This window comes from Balaenoptera ricei, chromosome 14, assembly GCF_028023285.1.
Source record: "Balaenoptera ricei isolate mBalRic1 chromosome 14, mBalRic1.hap2, whole genome shotgun sequence".
Lineage (NCBI taxonomy): Eukaryota > Metazoa > Chordata > Mammalia > Artiodactyla > Balaenopteridae > Balaenoptera > Balaenoptera ricei.
The window spans coordinates 55,449,246-55,461,801 of record NC_082652.1 but is presented as its reverse complement, the minus strand read 5'-3'; positions in this window follow the sequence as shown (position 1 = coordinate 55,461,801).

Below are 12,556 nucleotides of genomic sequence, written 5' to 3'. Positions count from 1 at the left end.
CATCTTAGGATGTGGAAAGTACACCTCAAAGAATTTTTAAAAGCGTAAATCATATATTATGATATATATAATCATTTGTTGTCTAGCATCAAGATCACTGACAGCTATATTAAAATCTTTTTGAAATTTTGTCTCTGAATACCATCTAAATATTGAAATAAGAACCTATTCTCAAGAGTAGCCTTATTTGCCAGGTAATATATTAGCATATTTTGGAATACAAAGCAGTGCAAAGAGAACCCTCCTTAAAGGTGAGAGAGCTGGCTCCAGCGTTGCCACAGATTTGTTCCTATGGCCTTAAATTGTTTAGATTTTAAAATAGATGCAAAACCGTGTGGCCTTACTGCCACTCCTATACTTGAGTGAGAATTGAAAAATAAAACAAAACAAAACAAAATAGTGGCTGTGAGTGTGATTTGCATAGACAGAGTGCCAGACACGGGAAGGGATTATTACAAATAGCATTGCTGCTGTCTTGAGTCCCTCTCAGGGTATCCCCAAATTCATCCTCTGCTGACTATAGTTCTTCCATAGCATTTTCTGTGCTACATACTCACCAGGGTCCTTTGCATTGTCTCAACTGTATTGCTCTGCATAGGAAACTAAAAATTCATATCTCGCAGATTTGTGTTACGCTAAATGATCATTTAAATGTTCAGATCAGAACCCCTGGAATTTTCCATCTGCCTTTCATCTGCTGGGCTGGTTCTGGAAGGACACTGCTGAGAGCTTCCCTGAGGGTTAGCTTTGCCGGTGGGTGTGATTGAAAATCTGTAGCTAACACTTGGAGAAACAGGGTACGGGGATAGTTAATAAAGGACAAAAATAGAGATCAAAAAGATATAAACACACATCGCAGTTCGATCTCAATATCATTTTTTAAATAATACATTTGCACATTTTCAAGATCAGCCTCTCTGGGGTTTCTTGCAGGGGACAGAATATTTTTGCAAGTTACAGGGAAGCTGATCTAGTTTTAAAGAAAAGGGTAGAGGTGGCAAATTGCCAATTAGATTGCGGGTGGTGATGGGGATGGGAGTGTGGAGATGGATGGTCTTGATGTCAAGGAATTCATGCTGATGACAGAGAGAGGTTGAAGACACATTTGGGGCCTGGGAAAAGACATGCAAGCCAAATGTAGGAGGTGAGGTAAATCACACACTTGCTTTTTGTTTTTGCTTACAAAAACACCGCACCCCCAAACATGGAGATCATTATGCAGAATGTCCAAGGCAAATTAAGGAAAATAATTATTGTAGCTGATGAAGCAGAACCCCTATTAGAGTTAAATGCTACTTCACAGTGCTCAGTGGTGGAGGCTCTGAACTAAATGCATTTTTCAGCATCTTTAGTGTGGTATTTTAAATTAAGTTTTTAACCACTTTTCTCCCTTTTATTTTTCCTTCCCTCCCTCCTCTCCTTTCTTCAGTCTTTCAGGCAGGTGGTACAGGGTTGGAAATCTGGAGAATATGTTGCAAAAAGGTAACTGCTGCACAAGAAATCCTTTATTTCCCAACTCCTTTTTCTTTAAGATGAAAAGTGATAAAACACCTAGAGGGGTAATTAATGGTGGAGAACTGGGGTTTTGAGGGACAAGGAGGGGACCTGTCTCCACAGAAATGCGGCAGAAAAGAGAAGATGGAGAAGCAGAGGGAATTCTTAAGTTTGTCTGGCTTTTTTTCTGTTTTTTACTTAAGGGAACTCTTGCATCTTGAAAAAGTGTTCCTTATCCCCATGTTTTCCTCCTCTCTGAAAAAGCAGGGCTGAAATGGGGGAGAATTTCTGTTGATTTGGGATACACGTGTTTCTCTTATTTCTTAGCTAACATAGTACTGTTTTTTGTTGTTTGTTTGTTTTAATTGATGGTGTTTGTTAGTTGCATTTTTCTGTATTATACTTGGAGTCTTGAAATTCATGTTATACAGCTCTCTAGTTAGACAACAAGTTGCCAGGTATAGAAAATTGAGTCTTTCATTGCTTTCATATCCCATGACACTCCAGCAGTATTTGCCTTTTTTGGCCATATGACAGATATGTATTATATACAGAAAGGAGTAAATTACTTTGATTTTTTTTTCTGGGAAACTTTCTGGCCCAAAGGTTGTCCTATGGATGCTCTGTGACCACCGACTCTCATTTCCATGATAATCGAAGGCAGCAGTCTTCAGCACTGTTCTGGTCTCACAGTGTCCAGTCCTCTATGAGTTTAAGTGCAGTATTTCTGATTCTACTTCATCTAAGAAAACACATGGGTTGCACGAAGGTCCTCTCCATCACTGGTGGACCTTCACACTCTCTAGCCTGTGTTGTCAGTGCCATCTGCTCAAAGACAGAACTGTTGATGGGTGGATGGGAACCATGTTGTAATACTTCAGTTTCTCATTTCAGAGTCTTTATCAAAACTTTGCAAGTAGCAGGTACTCAATACATCTTTGATAATAATTTTGATTATCAAGAAAGGGTTTCAGATTAGATAATCCAAAAAAGATGGAAATGCATGTTTGCTAATAAGTCTCAACTCCTCACAACACCCCAAAAAGATCTGTTAAAGGCTTTGCATCAGCTGCAGGGAGTACTTACCACCCAACACTTCAGAGGAATATGGGATAACTTTTCATCTGCAGGCATCAATGCCTATTCCCTCTCTGCCACGTAGCTGTGAGATCACGGGAAAATGAGCCCAATTTCAATCATCACTTAGCTAAGACGAGAGTAACCCTAGCTCTCCTGAATTCTAATAATGTCTACTGTTAAAGCTTACTCTGTGCCAGGCATGCCCCTAAGTGCTTTATATGTTTTTATGTGTTTATTTCTTATGGGAACCTGATGTGGTAGAAACTATTATTTTCCCATTTTACAGATTAAAACAAAAGAAGCATGGGAAGTTAAATAACTTGGCCCAGATCACAAAGCTGATAAACAACTGAGCTGGAATTTAGGGAAGGAGTGAGATTCTGGTGCCCAGGTTCTTAATCCACACACAGCACTGCCTCTTGCTGATTATTTGTTGCAAGGATCAAAATCAGTAATAAATGAAGCGCTATTGTAATACATTTTATTTTAAACAATGGTATGCAGAATTTTCAGGGTACCTTAAAAAATAAAAGGGCTCACCAAGCTGGGCCATATTAATCTCCCCACTCTTTCTGACCCTACTTGGCCACTAGCTGAGAATCCCAGATTTTCCCTCAACATTAGCAGAGAGCGTTTGTGGCAACCACACATGCCTCATTCAGCCCATTACCTCCAGAGGATTGGCTGTGGCTGTTTTCAGAGTTGACATATTTCTCTCTGTTCTCTGGAGTGAACCAGGAGAACTGACTCAGGGAAGGCGTTCCAAGCTCTTTGTGCAGTGGTGTTTAAAATGCAAGATCCCTGTCTGGGAGAGAAATGACTTGAAGTGCCATAATGCAAACCCCTGTCCTGCTCTCCAAGTGGCTGTGAGGCTGGCAGACCCCGTAGGCAGAGAAGGGACTGGCATGGGCCATGATGATACATATTCAGCAGTGAGAAGACTTCATTCTGCACCTTGCTGGCTACAGCTGCCAGATCGTGAGTGATCGATAGAGAACTTTGTTAATGATGTGAAATTCACTTCTGGCACGCTCCACACAAATACATATGCAGTATATTATTAGTGCCTTCAACTACAGGCCTATCCAGATGTGATTTAATTCAAAGTCTGATTATCTTTTTCTTTTTTTACCTTTATAACTGGAACATCGTTGATCAGATTCTGCTTTTACTAAAAATGGCAAACCATGCAGCAATGCTCTGAATAACTTATTTGGCAGCGAACAGCAGAAAATCACAAGGTGGAGGTGATGAAATGACAGTAGACATTATGGTGGCCCAGAGGAAAGCAACACACAGAGGCCTGGAGTCCACATTTTCAAGAAACATGAAGTGGGTGGATTCTCTTTGGAAATTATTAGAGAAGATGTATTTATATAGATTCCTTTCCAAAAGATGAATTCAATCATCATCCCATAGATAAATGTAGAGTCTTAATGGCAAATGTTGATTTAATATTTGAGTCTGAGTCTTGCAGTAAAAAGACTGAATCACATTAGAAGAGCTGGGATAGAACTGGGTAGACACCAAAACCTAATACTACAGGAAATAAATCTGGCAGCACAATTTAAAGCTGAAAAGAAATAGAAAGATAAATTATGTCATAAAAGATTCACAGGGGCGTTTTTAACTGAACTGCTAAATATTTTAAAACAGAATAGCCAAGGCCATTTTGTATTAGAAACCCAAATGAGTGGTTCTCTCAATTTATTAAATTGAGTTCCCTCAGTGTTTATCAGGCCTATTCTATCTGAAAGGTACTGTACGAGACCCTGGAGTATTGGAATATTACCCAAAGAGATTACTGACTACTAAGGGAATAAGGCAAGTAGCCCAACAACTTAAATAAATACTATAATAATTTAGGAAAAAGAATGTGTTGGTGAGAATCATATTTGCAGTCCTGCAAGCGTATTTTAAGGAATAAGTTTAGAGATGTTGCCTCCTACCTAATTCCTATGTCTTTCGTTAAATGACCCAAGTTCCTTGACTGCAACTAGGGACCAAGGCTCCAGCCAAAGACACATCTATTGGCCACCATAGAAAGGCCAGTGAGTATCAAAGTGGCCATATTGGATGAGAAGTATGACATCCTATTAGATCATCTCTTTAGTTGGAGTGTTGGGTTCAAGAGAGAGGATGGGAGAAGCAGAACAGCAATAGAGGCACATGGGAACGGCAGATATCATTTCTAAGAGATTGACGTCTTGCAATGGACCAGCATCTGGATCTGGTTGCTGTAGAGTACCAGCTTATCAACCATTGCCCTTACATTCATAGAAAACAGAACCTTCCATGGAAGTGTATACTGCATTTGGACCTAGCTGAGAGAATATGAGAAGGGTCTGGAATGGTAATAAGCAGAAGCATTTTTAACTTTAAAGGAAACTGCAGTGGGGAAAATAGATTTTTAAAGCCCCCTACAGAATTTGCTGACTGAGTAGTTGGTTGATATGCTCAAGACCACTGTTAATGAAAAGGAAACAAACAAACAAACAAACAAAAAACAATAAAAAAACATGCAATAGGATCCTGAATTCACAGAGGGCTTTTAAAATTGAACATTTACAAATTTTAAAAACTGGAAGACTGTTTAAATAAAACTAGATCAAACTTTTAACATGCAAAGTTTGAGCCGAGTAAATCACTGATGAGTATGCTGGCATTCCAACCTGCCTCCATTGGCTAAACTGTTGCTCTATTTTATGGTTTAGGGTATATGGGCACCAGTGGACTTTGAGGACAGTCGAAAGAAATGTCCCCTGAGGTAATGGGTGTGCTTTGAGGAATGTCGTGTGTTCCAGATGCCTGAAAATAGCACAGCTCCATTCTTTCACTGGAGAGATGATCTCATGTGTTAAGGAAAGTGGAAATACACTTGAGAAGGAGTTTTTATTTTGTTTTGTTTTCTACTTAGCGGGAATTTTGTTATTAGATCCATTTAGCTCAAGATCCAGCTAAATATGTAAGTGTATGGGAATGGAGGACCCGTGATGGTGGAGGAGACCAGGCTAGAAGGGGAGAGAGGGTTGAACATCAAAGGGTTGTGTGATTGCCCTTGGGTCCTCTTTGTCTGGAATTTCCTGGTAGGAGAAATGTGTTCAAAGAAGGAGAAAGGTGTTGGACACAAATTTCACTCATTTTTCTTATTAGGCTCAGGGCTGCCCATGCTATGAATTTTCATAAATGCATATATGAAATACAAATCTTTCTCTTTACCACTAATCTACCCTCTTACCCAATCTTGTTCAGACTTTGAAAACATTTGTCTCCATATTTCCTTTCTAACTTTTAAAGACCAGCAGTTAGTACCTGCAGTACTAACTAAAGAATGTTAGTACAGTCTTAATATTTGAATGTGAATCACTTATGTCTTAACCTACGTTCCTTTCTGGGCACATTTTTAATTAAAAAGGCACAAATTCTAGGATAAAGGATTGTTTCTAATCATGAAATCTTGTCAAAAGAGGGGCTTTGAAAGTTAAGAGGTCCTCCAAGCATTCCTCAAATCACCGCACAAATGCTAGGTTATTTCAGGTGGGGCCATGATGGTCTGAGGCAGAAACCCTTTCTCTTTCCCTGTCCCCAGGTGCCAGCTCCCTGACTATCAAAGGCAGACAGGCCAGGACTGGTGACTTTGGCTTACATCTTGATTCATTCTATGCCTAAAATGATTTATACAAAAAAGAGGAACTATGTTTTATAAAAGTGTATTTTGTAATAAAACCTCAACTATTTGTAACATTCAATTAAAACCTACAATTGACTGCCTTTACTTTTATTTCAGATTTGAATTTTGATGAAAAAGAAAAGAAAAAAATAAAGAGGGGTAAGTAGGCAAAGTGAGGTGTGATGATTACTGAACTTAGACTTAAGAATAAAAATCATCTCTAGTTTCTCTGTCTTGGGTTAAGGTCCTCCTGAGCCACCTTTTTCATATTTTTCTGAGCTTCTGGTAAAATCAGACTCAGAGTTGTGCATAGAGGTCCTACAAAGTCTTATATTGCCCAAATAATTTTTAAAAAAGAAAGAAAGTAGTAAAAATGGAAAGAAAGAAAAGGAGGGAGGGAAAAAGAAAAGGCAAAACAAGAAAAGAGAAGAAAAGAAAATCAATGATGTTTACAAGACTCTCCACATTAAAACATGGAAGTAAACTCACACATCATAGTAAGATTTTCAACACCAGATTTTGAAGTTGAAAGATGTGATCATCGGTGACAGAGAATTTAATTCACTGAATTTCTTATAAGCTTATAAACAAGCATAGATCATTACTCATTGCTTCTCTGGGTTATATTGACAATGAAAATGCTCAATGTCCTGCAAAACATATAGTTAGTGAAATAATCACTGCAATATCTCTAAGAGGTTCTTCAGAAGCAACTATTCTCTTGGGCCCACAACTTCCAAGTCACATCTAAAAATCATGTACATATATTATGAAAAGTAAGACCGTGATTGCATTCATTTATAGTAGAGCTGTCTTTTCAAAGTTGCTTAATATCTAAGAGATGTTGGTTACTCCTTTTTTCATTCATATTGTTACTTTTTTGCATCTTAAAAATAATTATAAAAGATTATTAAAAAATAAGAAAAAAATTAAATAACTGCTATCCCATTATTCTATCACATTAAATTATTCCTTTTATTAAAAATCTCAATTAGTGGACTGTATGATATTTGATTGTTTTTCACACACAGTGCTAAGAAAGTTGCACATAAACCTGTTTCTGTGCCATGAAAGAATTTGTGGGTCATGGCCTTTGATATCTTGAATTCTGTGGGATAAAGGACTAAAGATTATTTCTCTTCCCTTAGCCATGAGATGTAAGACACTGAAAGGGCCTATCCTCGTGATATGTCCAGGTGACTAGTTCTGGAGGAGCTTAGCTAACTTGATTGGAGTCAGTGACTTCCATGTCCTCATTGTTACTTGAAGCCACAATATCTTAGTAACAATGAGAATGCAACATTCAAATAAGGCTCTTAAGTCTGACAAGATCAGAAGTTAATGACTTTAAGTAATTTGAAGCTTCTCTAAGTGGTGACCTCTTTCTCTACATGCAGAGAGAGCCCCATGCTGAATGTTCGCACATCCATCCCCCAAGAGAGATGGGGTCTGGGCCTGCACTGTCCCTGGAAAACCAAATGTGCCTCAGGGAAGTTAACCCTGAGCCATTCAACTGTCTCTTCTGCTGAGTAGGGTTTTCTTCTTTCTGAGAGTGTCCATCTAAGAGGCTCAGGAGATCCAGAGCCACAACCTAGAGGTAAAGGTTTTTTTTAAAACTCCTCTGGATAGTTCAGGGCACTGACCCTAAAGCAAAACCAGTGAACAGGAAGAGGTAGCATGTAGTGGGGTGGTTCTCCATCCTTAGCGACCCTGTGCTACCTCAAGCAGTCTTGAAGCCTTGGTCATGGTGCCTGCAATAATTTGCTGACCCATATTTAAGGATGCTCAGGGTCACCACAGAGCATAACTCCAGGGAGACCCATTCCCTCTGTGACCACAGGGACTATTGCTGCCTGGAATTACACAGCCTGAAAGCCAGACACTGGGGCTGTGTGAGCTCTTTCCCCTACATATTTTAGGAACTTCAAGTCCTCAGTCTTCAGTAATTTACTACCAAAAGCTATGACATGGTTTTTCTTTTTAATTTAATATGCTATTATAAATGCACAATATTTGGGAATAAAAGATGGTTTATTTTTATAGGAAATATAATTTTAAGAAAAAACAAGGATGATAGTGAAAAAAAATTAAGATGTACTTATTTAGCCTCTGAAGTCCATAGTTCATAACTAAAAAACCTTAAGAAAAAGACTGTCTTCATCAAAATTGTCAAGAAACTAAGGAGTAAATAAGTAACTAGAGGGAAATTATTTATCATCTAAACCCAACGATAGATGTCTTCCTCAGAAGGATAACTATGCTCCTCTTCAAGATATTCTTTCCTTGTTTCTCTACTCAGGAAAGTGTTATATCCTATAATAGTTCTACCTCCCACCTTCTACACTTTTTAAATATTTCTTCCAAATTCACGTGACTCCTATGGAGTCAAGTTAGAATTTTGTGCCAATGAAAAACACTCTAGACTTCCAAGTATATGTAAACTTTTTACCAACTATTTTCCAGTTGGTGAAGTCCATATTTGACCCACATCTTCCAGAGAGACAGGAGGATGGGATTTGCCAGGAATCAGTGCTTTAACAAACAGAATCTGTGTATTGTGGAGCATAACGCAAGGATTTGATCACAAAGGACTTTATCTTTTTTCACACATTTCTTCTAACACAGGCATTTGCGGTTTTTGCAACTTTTAGACCGTAAGGGAAATACATTTTTTGCCACATAGTATATTGGAGATAGCAATAGACTTTGGATCAAGTGTGAAAAGATATTTATTAGCCTTTGCATTATGAGTTTAGAATAGCTTATTCAAACACATATACTTCCATGACAATAAATGATTTGTTTCCCGCCAACCCCTCATTCTTCTCAAAATGAAAGTGTCACACACAGTGCTTCTGAAGAACATAAACATCACTTTTTCATCAAATCATAAGATGTGACTTTAAAAAGAACAGAGAGAGTGAGAGTGAGTAAGAGACAGACAGAGATAAAGGGAGAAAGAGAGAGATAGGAGAGTGCTAAAATAATCAAAAGACATTCAGTCTGCCTGCAAATATTGAGACCTCCTGGGTATCTTCTAAGGGGTCTAAGTTTTTCTGTGAGTTTTTCTATTTCTTTGAAACAAGACACCCTAACCTATGCAATTGCTTTTGGGGGGCAGTCGGCATTTTGCTAGCAAATTCTGAATTTCTTCTGCTTTTCCAATTTTCCATAGTGTGACACTGTGAACAATGATAGGTTTCACAGACTTAGTGAAATATTCCTGTTGAATTCAGCAACTTGGCCTTGCCTGCCTCTCGGTGTGGGGCAAGGAGAGCTCAGCTTGCAGACTGTCTTATCACATCACCCACAAGTCAATGGCCTCTCCCCAAGCCCAGGCAGGGCTGTGGGGAGGAGGGGTTCTTTTCTATGTTTATACAGTTTTTGTTGCATATATATTTATATCTGGGATCTTCAAGGCAAAGTTCTGGTGCTCTGTAAATCAGGAGGCCACATCCATTCTTATGGAAATGTGGTTATTCAGCTGTGTACCTGGTCACTTCCCCCAGCTGTCACTTCCTTCTTTGATAGAGGCTGAAACCTCATCACCCAAGGGCCCTCACTCAAATTTGGATGGAATTAAATTACTTTGGACCAGACAAAATGTTTTCATACTGTGAGTGAATGCAATTCCTCAAATTAGCTTGGTCACATACAGACTGAGGTGGTGAAATTCTACCTTTTTTTTCCCTATCATTTTTTTTTTTTTTTCTCATCCTACCAGAGTACGTAAAGCAGTAGAAAGGAGAGGTCAACGAGAAAGGTAAAGATTTTCCAGCTAAGTGTTTAGCCCATTTTTTCTGATTGTCACCCAGAGGCCATCTTCAGCTTTGAGCAGAGAATACACCACTTAATGAACTCCTTCTGCCTTTCATGACTTGGTTGGTGGGGTTTCCTGAGATGACTGTCATTTTGGGAAGTGACAAAAGCTTTTCTCACTGCAAGAGGAGTTTGTATATGAACATACATTGTGTTGTGGTTTGCTCTCCGAGAATTCCAAGTCCTTCGATGTCAACATTGTGGCAAGCAGTCATGTCAAGTCATTTTAGACGTTTTCTGCCCTGAAAATGTTCCTGTGCCAGGGCATGGTGGCAGAGGACAGGACCTAGGACAATTGAAGTAGGTTTTGTCTTTTGAGCTAAAGCCAGACCAGGAGGAGGTTGCCTGAGTAACCACATCATGAGGGCAGAAAAATGGGGAGTTGGTAGTCACCTGGCATAAAATCTCAATTATGCAAGACAAAGAAGCTCTAGAGAGCACTGTACAGCACTGTGCCTATAATTAACCATATTGTATTGGACACTTAAAATTTCTGTTGAGGACAGATATCAAGTTAAATATTCTTACCACAATTAAAAAAAGAGAGAGAGAGAGAAGTAAAGTAAAGAAAGGCATGGCATGGCAATGGCACCTGAAATATCCTCTATCTTGGGACCCCCAACTCCCCGGCCACTGACCAGTACCGGTCTGTGGCATATTAGGAACCGGGCCACACAGCAGGAGGTGAGTGGCAGGCAAGCAAGTGAAGCTTCATTTTTATTTATAGCTGCTCCCCATCGCTCACATTACCGCCTGAGCTCCACCTCCTGTCAGATCAGCAGTGGCATTAGATTCTCATAGGAGCGAAAACCCTACTGTGAACGGCACATGCAAGGGATCTAGGCTGCATGCTCCTTATGAGAACCTAATGCCTGATGATCTGAGGTGGAGCTGAGGCAGTGATGCCAGCACTGGGGAGTGGCTGCAAATACAGATTATCTTTAGCAGAGAGGTTTGACTGTACAGAGACCATAATAAATCAGTTGCTTGCAGACTCATATCAAAACCCTATCAGTGAGTGGCAAGTGAAAACAAGCTCAGGGCTCCCACTGATTCTGCGTTACGGTGAGTTGTATAATTATTTCATTATATATTACAATGTAATAATAATAGAAATAAAGTGCACAGTAAATGTAATGTGCTTGAATCATCCTGAAACCATCCCCCTGCCCTGGTCCATGGAAAAATTGTCTTCCACGAAACCAGTCCCTGGTGCCAAAAAGGTTGGAGACTGCTGCTCTATCACAAACATATCTCTTTCACAGGCTGGCTGAGGACTAACTCCCTATATTTAGTGAGTTTACCCTTTTTTTAAGAAGGGAAGACTCACTAATAATATGATTTTAAGAAGTAGTACCAAACCCATATCACTATGAAGAAGGTCAGAAGGCAGGGAAGCATTACATCTTTTAGAGTTTGTCCTGTCTGGGAACTAGGAGCCTACCATTTGAGAAGGGCCCTGCTATGATTGAGTGAGAAGTATGGCAGGCACTGTCCTCCCTTAATTGACATCGGTAATCATCTTCCAATCGAGATTGCTTATATTGTAACAATTGTCATCCAAGGATGAAGATGTGCCTGAATATCACTTTTTCAAATAACTCACATTTTATTATATTTTAGATACCATCCTAATGGACTGGTAGAAACATTAGCTACAGTCTTTTGGGATCCACCTCCCATGAACAGTACTTCCTAGGGGTGAACCAGGTTTCAGTGGGACTTAGTACTGAAGAACATTTTTCGGTTGAGGACTGGTATTCGTCCTTAGATACTAACCTACAGAGGTCACCAATGAGATGTTCCTTATTCTCGCCTGCGTGGCCACTAGTTGTGGTTTCTAGATATCATTGAGGGGTGCAGGAATCTTCTCTGTTACTGAACCGATAAGGGTGCAGGGTATTTGAAAGGCTATAAATGGCTTTTCTGCTCCAGTTACAGTCATTCTTTCTTTGATATGTCTTTGTCTTCTTCTTCTTCTTTTTTTTTTTAATAAATAAATAAATAAATAATTTATTTACTTAGTTTTTACTGCATTGGGTCTTTGTCACTGCATGTGGGCTTTCTCTAGTTGCAGAGAGTGGAGGTTACTCTTTGTTGCAGTGCAGGGGCTTTTCATTGTGATGGCTTCTCTTGTTGTGGAGCACAGGCTTTAGCTGTGTGGGCTTCAGTAGTTGTGGCTCGTGGGCTTTAGAGCGCAGGCTCAGTAGTTGTGGCACATGGGCTTAGTGCTTTGTTGCTCCGTGGCATGTGGGATTTTCCTGGACCAGGGCTCCAACATGTATCCCCTGCATTGGCAGGTGGATTCTTAACCACTGCCCCACCAGGGAAGTCCCTGTCTTTGTCTTCTGAGGGGTCTGCCCAGGAAGCTCAAAGACCTTCTAACTGGAGCCCAATCACACTCTTGCTCAGGCCCCTTCCCCCTGTCTTGTTCACTGTATCTCTTTCTCCTTATAACTCCTTCACACAGGGAGATCCTTTCTCAAGCCTTAA